The sequence below is a fragment of the Oryx dammah genome, unplaced genomic scaffold, assembly GCF_014754425.2.
Source record: "Oryx dammah isolate SB20612 unplaced genomic scaffold, SCBI_Odam_1.1 HiC_scaffold_11, whole genome shotgun sequence".
In the NCBI taxonomy this organism is placed as follows: Eukaryota; Metazoa; Chordata; class Mammalia; order Artiodactyla; family Bovidae; genus Oryx; species Oryx dammah.
Genome location: NW_024070195.1, coordinates 17,816,584 through 17,832,672, shown reverse-complemented (window position 1 = coordinate 17,832,672; position 16,089 = coordinate 17,816,584).

The following is a 16,089-nucleotide window of genomic DNA, read 5'->3' as shown; positions in this document are numbered from 1 at the left end:
CCCTTGGTATATCTAATTTTCTTGAAGAGATGTCTAGTCTTTCCCATTCTGTCATTTTCCTCTATTTCTATGCATTGATAGCTGAGGAAGGCTTTCTTATCTCTTCTGGCTATTCTCTGGAACTCTGCATTTATATGCTTATATCTTTCCTTTTCTCGTTTGCTTTTTGCTTCTCTTCTTTTCACAGCTATTTGTAAGGGCTCCCCAGACAACCATTTTGCTTTTTTGCATTTCTTTTCCATGGGGATGATCTTGATTCCTATCTTCTATACAATGTCATGAACCTCCGTCCATAGTTCATCAGGCACTCTGTCTATCAGATCTAGTCCCTTAAATCTATTTCTCACTTTCACTGTATAATTATAAGGGATTTGACTCATGATCTGAGCCGCAGTCAGCTCCTGGTCTTGTTTTTGCTGACTGTATAGAGCTTTTCCATCTTTGGCTCCAAGAATATAATCAATCTGATTTCGGTGTTGACCATCTGCTGATGTCCATGTGTATCCTTAATTGAGTCAAATTCTGGCTTCCAGAGAATTGAGGCTATCTGTACTCGTAATAGCTGATTCTAAAGCTATGTTTATGCCAAAAGAATTAGTTTATCTCCAATTTTCGATAGACTTTTCACAGTTGCAGTCATTATAATGAATTTAATAATGTGTCATGATATACTATTTTAGACAATCTACTAATAAGGAAATATTTGGCCAGTTTCAACCAACACATAACTAAAACCAGGATTTTATGTAGTAATCTCATCTGAGCTTGTATCAATACATGTTCATCAGATGCCTATGAAATGTCAAAGGATAATGCCAGGTAACCAATACAGAATTGTAAAGTAAAAAAAAAAAAAAAAAAAGAGTTATTTAAATAAAGATGATATATTCCTAAAGGAATTTTCTAGCCCATCATGCCTCCCTTTTTTGGTACAATGGATCCAAACTGTAGTTTCTAACATCTGTGATAATATAATTCAGTTTTCCAAGTAAGTCATAATTTAACATTATATGTAATTGCCTTTATATACTTTTATTTATGTTAAATTTATAAATAGTCAATTTCAAAAAATATACTAATATATAACAAGTTTGGGGGTTGCTTTGGTCTTTTGCTTTAGATACTTTGGGAAAATAATGATTATATTTTGACAATTAGATATCAAAACATACATTGAGACATCACCTTGAAACTATGGCAGCTTTCTAAAGGTTATAAACATACATATTTTTATAAAACCTATTGGATTTTAATGATACTTGTGTAGATTCAAACTGCAGAAACAGCCACCATACATAGAGATGAGAGGTTATAATTCATAAAATTAGAGTAATTCCTTAGTTGACATTTTCTACTGTCTTTTCGCTTTAATTTTTATAAAACTTTTTTTTTTTTTTGCAAATCATCTCTGACTTCTTTTTATTTCCTACACCTGAATCGTGTGATTATTGTTGAATCCAGTAGGGTTACAAAGATATAATGTGTATATATAGTGAAACTCCCTTCTGCCATTTAACTTAGGCACATTTTGGGGCTCTTTTCTAATTAAAAGTATTCCATTGATTTATTTTTTAAGGGTCTTCCTGACTTATACCAATATGAATAGTTTTTGTGTTGAAAACGTAATTACAGGGCAGTTTTTCTGTATACATACAACTTTAAAGTTTATTGCTCTTGAGGTGGGTCAAGTCCCCTGGGAATCTGAAGATTTCTATCTCGAAGCTCCTGAAGCTCAATTCTGCATCGTTTATCTAAAGAAGAAAACCCCAAGCAGATTCCTGTTCAGTGTGCTTTGTACATGTGGTAAAGGAACACTGAAGAAAATAACTTTTAGAGGATATGCTGGTGAGTCAAGCAAGAAGGCAGCTGACAAAGGGAAAGAAAGAGACAAAGTGGAGACACTAAAATAATTATATATCTGTCAATTCCTTTTTTTTTTTCCTGTTAAACACACACCTATTTTTTTTTCCCCTGTGAAAAGTTCATTTAAAGCTGTCTCCCTCCAGCTATATGAAAAAACTCACAATGCATTCAATAGTATAATACAAATCCAGAATGTTTTCAAATTTCCTTCTTTTGTGGCTTTTGAGATTGACAGCTCTATAATTAGGGATAACAAAGAAGAAGGGAATTAATAAGATTCAAATACAGGGTCCCAGTCAGAAATCTGGAGTGGAGAATAAGGGAGAAAGGAAATCAAGGGGTGTAAATCATATAATCTTATTGTAGGCTGGAAAGCTAGACCTTCAGATTTTATACAACTACTTATTTGTTTAGATTTTATACAACTAGTTAGATGTTCTGACTTTATATAAAAACTAGTAGGTCATAGGAACACTAAAATTGATCCTCAGACCCAAATGTATATATGTGGACCTGAAATAAAATTTTGAAAAAAATTCTCCACCAAATACTTGGTATGTTAAAATGTCTCCTGGACCCCAGCTAAATTAAAATAAACCTCTTATCAGAACAAAAGCCTTGGGGACTATAAGACAAGCATCCTGCTATATTTTGGGAGGGAGGTGTTTACAATATTTTTAAGCAAAAATTACTGGCTTTTATCTGGGAAGCTCTTCTTGTTCTTCAGGACATTCTCTTCATTTTTTGCTTGCTGTTTGTTTTATTTAGTTAACCCATTTGATGTTCTACAGGATATAAAAAGTCATGTAGAATATGGTTATGTGTTTTAAAATTTTACCATATGTGCCATAATTGTACTGTATTTTACTGTGTTGTATAGCGTCATATTTACTTCTTCTTGTTTTATTTACTTATATTCACCTTCTTCTCTTAGATGTCTCTGATTTAGAATAATAGATTTCCACGTCTGATCTTCTATTCAGCAAGTAAACAGGCCGTGATGATAGCACTAAGAATTATTTAGATGTTTATTTAGTCATTCATTCCATGTTAATGCAAATCACTTGTCAAAATGTAAATTGTGTGGGCATCTCTTTAGCAAATAACTTTAAGGAAGCATATGCAAAACTAAAATGAGTAGTTATGAGGAAACTTGGGTTTTAGTTATCAACTCTGACAGTTTTTACACATTCTTAGCAATTCATTTCAAATATTTCTTGACAATTATAATCTCAATTATTAAGATACTAAAAATTTAGTGGGGAAAATTAGCAACCAAGAACTTTGTAATATGATGTAAGTTCCAAGAAATCTAAGAGACTGTGCACATAGCCACACAGAGGCAGATAAGGAAACTATTACTAACTATCAAGAATGATTAGAAAAAGTTTAAGAGAGAAAAGACCTTTAGCCCAGAATTCTGCAACCCAGAAATTCCTTTGCTGATTAACCCTTTTAATGTCTTTATGCCAAGGAATCAGTCTGGCCAAGGGTAAAATAGACATGCAAGTACAAGGTCAGAGGCCAGGGGGCTGATACCTGCCGTCTAGATATGGATGTGGTTACAGAAGATTCCAAAAGATATTCCAAAAGATATTCCAAAAGGTATTCCAAAAGATACAGTGCTGTCAGTGAAGATGCCACTGGGAAAGCCTTGCCTAATGGGGAAGTCTTTAGCATGGATGCCAGTAGGTTTTCAAACATTAGTGTTATAAATTTACAGAGATAAATTTTGTGCTTAAAGCTACAGATAGTTTCAGGATTGAGGAAACCTATTTATCTTTACTGTGTTTTATTATTTTTTTAAATCCTTGTTTGTTTGTTTTGTATTTATAGCTTTCATAGTAAGCTATCCCCTCAAATTCTGAGTAAGAAGTAAACACTAAAAATATTGACGCATCATCAGTGCACAGTTTCCTTCAAAGAAGCTTCAGTAACACCTTTGCTATTTTCTCTGGCCTCACAAAATTATGAGGGAAAAGTATTTACATGTTTCCTTACTGATAGCTATACAGGAACTCTGGCTAATGAGTAAATCAATTAAGTTGCATTGACAATGGCTAAATTAAAATAAGAGTTAGGATCGGGTTATTGACTTGCAATGGGTCTGTGACCTAGTCTTCATTAAAGAATAATAAATTAAGCATCTAAGTGTTCACTTCACATAGATCATTCAGATGAAACAAGCTTCCTGTTCAACTCAGTATATAAAACTGTAAGAGGTAAAAATTTCACCACTAGTCTCATAGTTATTATAAGTCAAGCTGCTGCTGCTGCTGCTGCTAAGTCACTTCAGTCGTGTCCGACTCTGCGACCCCTTAGACGGCAGCCCACCAGGCTCCCCCAAGCTACATGTGTTTATTATTAATAGCATGTCTTTCTAAAGTAGAATTTTTTCCCCTGCCTCAATTACCTCTATTTTTTGTTTTTATTGAATTCCTTTCTTTGTATCAATTTCTCATTTTCAGGCTGCACCATTCTAAACCTTATCTTATTTAATTCACTTTTCAAACTACCTCTTATATTTTTTTCTTTTTTCCTTTTAACTCAGGGTATTTCTTTCTGTTGCATTTTTCTTCTTTTTGTATAGATTTTTATTTGTTTTTTTGTTTTAATATGTGGTCTGCTGAGAGTTTTTAACTTTTTTTTCAGTCTATGATTGAATGACTCTATTCATTGTAGCACATTAAAAATATATCTCTTTTATTTCTTGATGTTTTATATCATCGAAAACATTCAAACTGGCCTTTATTCATTCAAGTATTTTAAAATATTTTTGTATGTATTGCTTATCATTCTTTAATCCCTCATTTTCTGTGTAATTTAACACCACATTGATTTAAATGATTTATTTTATGATCTTGACTAACTATGAATATTTAGAAACTATATGGGCTGTTTTACAGGTAGCTCTGTTACCATACCTTCAGGTCAAGGACTTCTAAGAATTAGCTGTGTGATCACTGCTTTTCTCCCTCAAAGAAAGGTCATCAGTTTATATAAAAGCTACTTTGAGGAGACAGAATCAATACTAATCCCAATAAATGTGAAATACCAGAATTTAATAGAAACCAATTGTGATTTTGAATGTCTCAGGGATATTTGTTTGGTACTTGATAAGGTTAAATAATGTGAAATAATGTAGCTAAGACATTTTATTAATTCCTTTAGCTGAGTATACAAAGTTACCTTGAATCTGTCCATTTCAGAAATTTATTTTACATAAATACAGATGGAAGACCAACACTGCATATGAACTATAAATTTGTACACAGAAATGAAGATCTTCTAAGGTTCTATCATCAATCAATTAAATTGAAGGTGAATGTTCTAGAAATTTTTGAAATTAAAGAGAATTCATTAAAAGAGAGAGAGTTTGACACATGGTTAAAATCTTTGTCAAGGGGCCTAAAAGTTGAAGTCTATAAGCAGATTATTGCTACCTATAGAAATAAAGTAATTTATAGAATAAAATCCTACTGCCTCCCAGTGAATAACATATTTTACCTAAAATATACATATTTCTCTGATATTCCAACTCTTAAAATCATTAATATTTTTATTTAAAAGATTGGATTAATCTTTACCATGTCCTAAGAAGTGGGTACAGAAAGTATCATCATTCCCATTTTAAAGTTTGAGAAAAGTACAGCTAATGATTATTCAAATTATTTTGAGAAAATATAGATTTTCCTTACATTAAATCAACAGTGTCAGCAAGCCCATTTTCATTATTGGATTTCAGAAATTTCATTTTCTTACAGATATAAACCTGCTTGAGCAAAATACTTTGCAAATCATAAAACTCTACTTGATTTTTCTCTTTGCAGAGCTCCTGAAAGTGATAATCTATTTCAATAAATTTAAAAGATAAGGTCAGGAAATACAACTAAATAAAAATACACTTGTAAAAGTGATATACCTGGTAATCACAAGAGTAATTCTCATGTTGCTGAAAGACCATTTCTAGCTCTTAATTCAGTTATATTTATTACTATGAGAGTCATAAAACTCCCTCAAATTTTTATAGGTCTTTTAACACAACAATCCTTTGAATAGTAACAGGAGTGGTTAATTTTTTTTATGGAGTATTTGCTTGTTTGTTTGTTTTTTGAGGTCAGATTTTATAATATGCTATAATGCACCCAGATTTAGGTTCTAACATCAGACATGTAATATTTGTCATTGTCTTCCATTTGCTTAATGATCTCTCTCCCTTGGGATGTTTTGCTTATGAATATAGAAGCAAGATTTTCACATAAATCATGAAGTGTTTGTTCAATTCTTTCTATTACTTTTCCCTTGCTTAAGTTGTTGCTGCTATATAATCAGTGTTAATTCTTTGTATGATATAATGTTTAACTATCTTAAGTTTTCCAAAGAGCTGAAAAACTTTCAAATTAGAACACTACTAAAAAACAAGCTAACAACAACAACAAATTAGGGAAAAAAACTCAAAATGAACCGAAAAAATCCACAAAATAACAAACCAAAAACCAAAAAACAAGCTACCTATCTGCTGTTTCATCAAAAGTTGTCTGTGTTTTAGTCAAGTACAAAATGTAAGTCAATACTTTTCTAGTAAACATATAGAGACCAAACAACAAAATTAGTTAAGTGAAACAAACAACAAGAAAAGAAATAGAGTCAAATCAACAATAAAAGCTTTTCATTATTTGAGGAACCCGTTTCATCATTTTAAGACAAGCTAAGTATTGACATGACTGTACATTTCTCAGCTTCTGTTTTATCTACTGCTTGTTTATGTAAGTGATTCTGAAAATATAAGTTCAGGTATACAGATCTACAAAACAGCTTCAGTAGTTACATGGACTCAAATTACTCCCACATATGCTGGGAAATATTGAGGGCAAAAGAAGAAGGAGGAGGCAGAGGATGAAATAGATCGGTAGTAGCACTGACTCAAAGGACATGAATTTGAGCAAACTCCAGGAGATAGTGGAGGACAGGGAAGCCTGCTGTGCCTCAGTTGGTGGGGTCGCAGAGAGTCACACAGGACTTAGCAACTGAACAACAACAACAAAATACCTGTTTCAGTTTCTTTTTTCTCAAAAGAAATTGCAGTCTTCTGAGTTTGTAGCCCATTCCTGCCGGTGGTTATAATTTCTGCATCAGGATTTTTCATTACTTTCTTCCCTTTCCTTCTGAATCAATGATTCACTATGAAAGCAAAATCAGACTATTAAAATATAGGTTGAAAGTGAAAGTGTTAGTCACTCAGTCATGTCTGACTCTTTGCGACCCCATAGACTGTAGCCCACCAGGCTCCTCTGTCCATGGATTTCTCTAGGCAAGAATACTGGAATGGGTTGCCATTTCCTTTTCCAGCTGATCTTTCTGACCCAGGGATCAAATCTGGGTCTCTGGCATTGCAGGCAGATTCTTTACCAGTTAAGTAATTTAATATATCTTTTAAATTAACTATAGATACAGCCTTCACATTGCCTGCTGATATTCAAGTTTATCCACAAGTTGATAAACTGTGAAGTTTTCATTGTGTGCTGTGTGAAGGGTGGAAGAATGTACCACACCCAAATATGCCATTTTGACATAAGGATTATTTTGAGCCAAAGGCCCTTGAAAAATAGCAAAAACAAGAAGAGTGTCCTGACCTCTTCTTTGTCTTTCTGAAAGCAGAAGATAAAACTCACATGGGAAAGATACCTTCCCTGTATCAAGAGGAAAGACACATTCTTAGTAATGGAGATGGGAGCTGAAGTGGAGAGAAATCTATACAAACAGATCTTATCAAAATAATTTTTATCTTCCATTGGTTTTTCCATATTTTTACTTTTCTACCATTTTATTTCCTTGTTCATCCTAGTATCAAAGCATGTAGATCTGGCATCTCTCAGCTCTGTGATTTCTGTCTGGTACTTCAAAAATTTTCTATCTCTTTGTTGAAATGTTCACTTTATTCTCCTGACCTTTTGCTATTATTCAGTTACTAAGTCATGTCCAACTCTTTGTGACCCCATGGACTGCAGCACACCAGGCTTCCCTGTCCTCCACTGTCTCCCAGAGTTTGCTCAAGTTCATGTCCATTGAGTTGGTGATGCCATCCCACCATCTCATCTGTTGCCTCCTTTTCCTCTTGTCCTCAATCTTTCCCAGCATCAAGGTCTATTCCAATGAGTTGGCTCTAGCATCAGAATGCAAAGGATTGGAGCTTCAGCCTTAGCACCAGTCCTTCCAATGAATATTCAGGGTTAATTTCCTTTAGGATTGACTGGTTTGATCTCCTTGCTGTCTAAGAGACTTTCAAGGACTTTCTCTAGCATCACACTTCAAAAGCATCAGTTCTTTGGTTCTCACTCTTCTTTATGGTCCAACTCTCACATCTATACATGACTACTGGAAAAGCCATAGCTTTGACCATATGGACCTTTGTTGGCAAAATGATGTCTCTGCTTTTTAATATGCTGTCTGTTTGTCATAGGTTTCCTTCCAAGGAAAATACATCTTTTTGATTTTTAGTTCTAATTTTTAAAGAAATTCTAAAATTTTTAATTTTAATTTTGTGGTTGCAGTTGCCATCCACATTGATTTTGGAGCCCAAGAAAATGAAATCTACCACTGTTTCCACTTTTTCCCCATCTCTTTGCCATGAACTGATAGGACCAGATGCCATGATCTTCATTTTTTGAAAGTTGAGTTTTAAGTCAGCTTTTTCACTCCCGCTTTCACCCTCATCAAAAAGCTCTTTAGTTCCTCTTCATTTTCTGCCATTAGAGTGATATCATCTGCATACTTGAGGTTGTTGATATTTCTCCTGGCTATCTTGATTCCAACTTGTGATTCACCTCTTAACCTTGGGTGAGAAAATGTAACAGGTTAATCACTTATCTCCTTTCCATTTACAGCAAGGAGTTTTACCTTGCTCTCTTTTTTTGGAGCATTTGCTTCTGTTTCTCCATTTTCCTTTATTCTCTGTGTTGATTTCTGCAGAGGTATGGATAAAAGAGCCATATCTCCCAGTCTTGACAGAGTGGTCTCATAGAGAAGAGAAACCTTATTACTGAGCCCATCACAACCTCTTAGTCACCTCTCAAACCTTTGTGATTATCTAAGCTTCCTTCTTTGTTCTTAGTATCTCTGAGTATATGAAGGCGTGTCATGGCCTTTCAGCAACCCAATGGGGAGGATCTCAGTTAACACTTATGTGTAGACTGATTAGAAGCTGGACATTTAGGCAGCATTTTTAAGGTTTGCAAGTCAACCCCTTTCAGGGAAAAATTTGGAGATGGCTATTTCTGTTCTGCTTTCTGCACTGAACCACATTTTGGGGGGATTTTTCCTCATTCATCTCTTCCGGAATCATTCAACTAGTTCCTGAATTTCTTTCAGAGGAAATTTATCCATGTGCAGCTACCTATTCAGTTTGCCTGCGGGAAGATATGAGTTCAGGAGCCTCCTATATATCTCAGTAAAACTAGGCAAAACAAGAATAAATTAACTGAACAATGCCATAAAAAAAAGCCTTTTTGTAAAGGCTTTTTGTAAAGATGTGTACCTTGATTTCCACACAAAGCAGACGACCGATACTTTTTTTGCCTTTTGTGTGAAATGCAAGCAATATTGTTGTTCAGTGTCTGACTCTTTTCAACCCCATGGACTACAGCACACCAGGCTTCCCTGTCCTTCATTATCTCTTGGATTTTGCTTGAACAACATTAATGTGGGGGGAAAAACCCAACCAAATAAAAAACAATGATTTGCAAATGGTTCTCATAAAAATGCAATCTTTTAAGTGCATGTAAACTTCAATTTTGATATTGATACCAAACTAAAACATAATATAGGGAATATTAGCTGATATTGTGTGTTATAAACATAAGAATTTTGTGGCTTTGATGGGTCATTTATCTTAGTTTTCTCCCTAGATAACTAAGGTTAATGGTAAAAATCTAACCTTGTCTCTTTCAGTGTTGTTGTCATCAAGTAAGGTAATTCATAAAGATTATGTCACTCTGTATAACTATATTCTTGTTGTTGCTAATATCACCATCATCATCCAAGTATGAAGTTAAGTACTAATTATTCCTAGTATCTGGAAAGGAAATATATTTTTGAATAGATATCAAGATACAAATGGCAATAATCAATCCTGCTCACCATATTGGGCAGTTCTTAAAGTGAAATTGTCCCAGAGACAATGCAGAATTTAAAATATTGGTGCTCAGCAGTTCACTTTGGATTTAAGATGCTTAACTGTTTTACTTTATTAAACTGTTATACTCTTCCTTATTTCTCTCTTTACCATCTGGCTCCTAAGCTCATGTATTATCATTTTGTTGGTGTTGTTGTTTTTGTTTTTGACAACTCTAGATGGGGGTCAAGTACGAAGGGCATAATTTTTATTTCAACTCCCACCTTTGCATGTGACACTTTCAACATTTCCAAATTTCCAATCAGAGGTGAATTAGAGATTCTTCAGGTAGCACAGATCTGTCAACTTCTTAAAAGTGTCAACTATAAATTGGCACTTGCCATGGATGCTTGCCATCTACCTCTACAAGGATTAAATCATGTGCTGTTGCAGCTGCTGAACTTCAACACTCCTTGAAGGAGTTCAGGGTGAAGAGCAGAAATGAGGCACTTTATGCTCAGGAAAAACTGGCAGGACAGGTCTTCAGATAGTTAGATATTCTCAGGAGCTGATTTACAAGCCCAATTCTTATATCGTCTCCTATCTAGAAAAGCACTAAAATCCTTCATGGTGAGGATTGTTTCTCCTGACTAGCAGAAGCTTCATGATTCCAGCAAAAACCTTCTACAAAAAAATCTGTGCTTGATGCATTTACTCCCTCTTCTCCAAAATCACATGTACACTGACCATCCCCCTACCTCTTTGGAGCAGTTTCTCAGAGCTACCTAAGGTGCTATCTCCTTGGTTTCAGTCCCCATTTTGCCCCAAATAAAACTTAACTTGCAATTCTCACATTGTGCATATTTTTAGTTGACAAAAGTAGGTGCAATAACTCAAACACCATTTAGATGAAGTTATGGGGAATCTTGGTGATTTTAAGCTATTTGATAGATTTAAGTTAAACTAATTCTATGATTCACAGGGCACCTTTTAAAGGGAGTGAATTTCAGAAATACCATATTTATTCTTTTCAGCAAAATTCTAAATTAACCATCTAGGAAAAGGAGACCTTATTAAGCCACGTAGTGGAAGTGAAAGTGTTAGTCACTCAGTTGTGTCCAACTCTTTGCAATCCCATGGACTGTAGCCTGCCAGGCTCCTCTCTCCAGGGAATTCTCCAGGCAAGAATACTGGAGTGGGTAGCTATTCCCTTTTCCAGGAGATTTTCCTGACCCAGGGATTGAACCCAGATCTCCTGTATCCAAGGCAGATTCTTTACTATCTGAGCCACCCAGGAAGCTCTATTCATCCATAGTTATAGATTATTATTACCTTAGTTGGTATTGTAGTTCAATTTTCAAAAGGAAATAATACATGACTACATTTAATGTTAACCTTGGCACATGATAAAAGTGTGACCCAAAGCTTCTGGATTAATGTTGCTTTTTAAAAGACAGGCATAATTAAAAAAAAAAATTCATTAACCTAATGAAGGGATTGATTCTCCCAAACAACTTCCAAACTGAATACCTAGCTTGGATTTAATATCCCCTTCCCCCTAAAATAATGTATTCAGTTACAGTTTTCCTCCATAATGAAAATTTTTATGAATAGTTGAGCATTGATCTTCATGATCTAAGACCTAACAGATCAATCTTGCCCAATGCCTGTGAACATATGCAAGACTGTTTTTGTTTCATAAATAATTATACCACTATATACTTTCAATTGTATTTTAATTCATTTGTGGCATATAGATTTCATAATCATGTTAGTCATTCAGTCGTGTTTGCTTCTGCAACTGTATGGACTGTATCCTGCCAGACTCCCCTGTCTGAAGAATTCTTCAGGCAAGAATACTGGAATGAGTAGCTATTCCCTTCTCCAGAAGATCTTCCTGATCCAAGGATCGAACCCAGGTGACCCAAATTGCGGGCAAATTCTTTACCATCTGAGCCACTGGGGAAACTCAGTTATCAATTCCCCCTTCGAGCCTTAATTGAACCAGTGACTGCAGGATCACTTAATCATGAGAGATTTTTAATCATGAGTGATATAATATCATATTCCTGGATGAGAAAATTTCCTGTCTCTTGCTAATGCCTTGACAGATTCCCACATTTCCCCAAATGCTAAAATACTTACCTGATACTGGTTTTGAGTGATATGATAGTAATAGAGCATTATTCCTGACTGTAATTCATTTTGCTTGCATATCAATCTTGCTGTATTTGAATGCATACAGGGAATACTAATCACTGCACTGTATGTCTTTAATCTCTGTCATAAAGAAGTAACTTTATTTGCATAGGTAAGATTTTCAATAATATTTGCATAAAGGGGAAGTCAGACACTTTGATTACTAGTAAACTTTTTATAGTTTATAAGGTTCTATACTTAAGTTTCCCCCCTTAATTACTTTTTTTTTTTTTTGCCAAGTTGAGTTTTTCTCTCATTTTTATGCCTCCCAAACTGGAGGGTACACTGGTAATAGCTACTATTCAAGAAGACAAATGGTGAGAGAACCTCAATCAAAATTTGACAATCAATGGATTAACAAACTTTTAATTTAGGAATATATTCCAAAAATTCTCAATCCACACAGGTAAAAACTGAGTTATTTCCCTCTTTAACTCTAGTATTTTTCTTCTGTCCATTCTTAGATGATAAATAATAAATGATCAAAGGTCTACTGTTTATCATACAGTATACAAAAATTTTCAAATCTTTTTTAATGAAGAGTTGAAACAAAGTTTTAAAAAAGAAGCTACAAAACAAGTTACATCTTTAGAAAAATCTTGGGTGAGCAATGCTATTTGTGTTCTGTCCCTGCTTTCTTCAATTCTCCCACAATTAATCTGAAAAGTGTGAAAATCTGCAATCACTGCCTGTCTATGAAAAATGTCACGAAATTTCTGTGTTCTAAGGCATGAAACAGGCTAAACCAGATAAATGTGGCTGAGTTTTATTATGGTTTTCAACTATAGTTATCAATCTCTCCCACAGTGACATTTTTTTGAATATCATACTGCTGGCAATCCACCTGCTACTTTCTTTATTTTTCTCCTGATCACACTAAATCTCTGCAGATCAATATCCTGTCTTTTCATCTATCAATCTAGCCAATAAAGTTCTATAGTCATTAACTTTCATCTTTCTGCATTTTGGTGACTATTTTTATCAGTTTTTCTTCATAGTTAACAATTTTGTTTAAATGTTACAAACTAATTTTCAGTCTAATAGGCTGTAAGCACCCTTATGGCAGAAAGTGAAGAGGAACTCAAAAGCCTCTTGATGAAAGTGAAAGTGGAGAGTGAAAAAGTTGGCTTAAAGCTCAACATTCAGAAAACGAAGATCATGGCATCCGGTTCCATCACTTCATGGGAAATAGATGGGGAAACAGTAGAAACAGTGTCAGAATTTATTTTGGGGGGCTCCAAAATCACTGCAGATGGTGACTGCAGTCATGAAATTAAAAGACTCTTACTCCTTGGAAGAAAAGTTATGACCAACCTAGATAGCATATTCAAAAGCAGAGACATTACTTTGCCGACTAAGGTCTGTCTAGTCAAGGCTATGGTTTTTCCAGTAGTCATGTATGGATGTGAGTTGGACTGTGAAGAAAGCTGAGCACCGAAGAATTGATGCTTTTGAACTGTGGTGTTGGAGAAGACTTTTGAGGGTCCCTTGGACTGCAAGGAGATCCAACCCGTCCATTCTGAAGGAGATCAGCCCTGGGATTTCTTTGGAAGGACTGATGCTAAAGCTGAAACTCCAGTACTTTGGACACCTCATGCAAAGAGTTGCCTCATTGGAAAAGACTCTGATGCTGGGAGGGATTGGGGGCAGGAGGAGAAGGGGACGACAGAGGATGAGATGGCTGGATGGCATCACTGACTCGATGGACACAAGTCTGAGTGAACTCCGGGAGTTGGTGATGGACAGGGAGGCCTGGCGTGCTGCGATTCATGGGGTCGCAAAGAGTCGGACACGACTGAGCGACTGAACTGAACTGAACTGAACTGAAGCTACAAAAGGGCTTCCTTGGTGGCTCAGATGGTAAAGAATCTGCCAGGATACCTGGATTTGATCCCTGGGTCAGGATGATCCCCAGGAAAAGGACTTGTCTACCCACTCCAGTATTCTTACCTGGAGAATCCCATGGACAGGGGAGCCTGGAGGGCTACAGTCCACGGGGTGGCAAACAATCAGTCACGACAGAAGCAACTTAGCATGCATGCAGGCTACAGTAAGATATAGGAGAATCGAAGGAACTAAATGGGTCACCCAGCCTGCAAAATACATTTAACCTATAAAATTTGCTACTTTTTATTTTCCAAAATAACTTGGATTGACCTCCCTCTACCATTTGTCATCTGCCATATGTCTGTAGACACATATCAGACTTGTGCAAGTTTTGGGGATTCTACCACGCTATTTTATGTCACAGGAAACCATCATCACCACAGCGCTGCTCTGAAGGACCAAAGTTACTATTTATTTGTGAAATGTTTTGAGTTCTCTTATAAACCTGAGAACTCAGAAGTGATTATCCCCATTTTGCATGAGAACTAATGAAGAATTAAGAAGGTTAAATAGCTTCCTAAGGTAAGATACTTGCTAAGCCAGAACCTGTAGCAAACCAACCATATTCCAAATTTCAAGCCCTGTACAGTTTTCTCTTTTCTCAGTTAAGGTGCCTTTCAGGCCTGCCTTAAATGGAATAGGATGATAATAATAACATGTACGTATCTTCTTATTTGAACCTGTTAACCCTGTTAAGTTAGTCTCTTTTTACATCTCATAGTACTTGTGTTTGGAAAGTTTGAATGAATGGACCAAGGCCACAAAGTTGGTTTATGGTATAGACCAGAATTCAGGTTTTCTGAGCAGAAATCCAGCGTGTGTTCTATAGTTATTGTGTGACTTATCACTATTTCAATGTCCCATATTTGACTTGGTGCACGTTTTCAAAGCGTGAGTCTCACAAAGAGTTTATCACAGTCAGATATGAGGGGAAAGAATTGAGTTTGCTATTCTGAATTTCAGGACAATTATTCTTTCAAAATATATTTGAAAGAGGAAAATCAATACTAGGGAATGTATGTTATTATTCAGTTAGATACATTTCAAATTCGTAGTTTTCCAAGATTTCAGTTCAGTTCAGTTCAGTTCAGCCACTCAGTCGTGTCCGACTCTTTGCGACTCCATGAACTGCAGCACGCCAGGCCTCCCAAGACCAAGGACTGAGCTCCTTTAGGATGGACTGGTTGGATCTCCTTGCAGTCCAAGGGACTCTAAAGAGTCTTCTCCAACACCACAGTTCAATAGCACCAATTCTTTGGCACTCAGCTTTCTTTATAGTCCAACTCTCACATCCATACATGACTACTGGAAAAACCATAGCCTTGACTAGATGGACCTTTGTTGGCAAAGTAATGTCTCTGCTTTTGAATATGCTATCTAGGTTGGTCATAACTTTCCTTCCAAGGAGTAAGTGTCTTAATTTCATGGCTGAAATCACCATCTGCAGTGATTTTGGAGCCCCCAAAAATAAAGCCTGACACTATTTCCACTGTTTCTCCATCTATTTCCCATGAAGTGACGGGATCAGATGCCATGATCTTCGTTTTCTGAATGTTGAGCTTTAAGCCAACTTTTTCATTCTCCTCTTGCACTTTCATCAAGAGGCTTTTGAGTTCCTCTTCACTTTCTGCCATAAGGGTGGTGTCATCTGCATATCTGAGGTTATTGATATTTCTCCCGGCAATCTTGATTCCAGCTTGTGCTTCCTCCAGCCCAGCATTTCTCATGATGTACTCTGCATATAAGTTAAACAAGCAGGGTGACAATATACAGCCTTGACATACTCCTTTTCCTATTTGGAACCAGTCTGTTGTTCCATGTCCAGTTCTAACTGTTGCTTCCTGATCTGCATATAGGTTTCTCAAGAGGCAGGTCAGGTGGTCGGGTATGCCCATCTATTTCAGAATTTTCCACAGTTTATTGTGATCCACACAGTCAAAGGCTTTGGCATAGTCAATAAAGCAGGAATAGATGTTTTTCTAGAACTCTGTTGTTTTTTCAATGATCCAGAGGGTGTTGGAAATTTGATC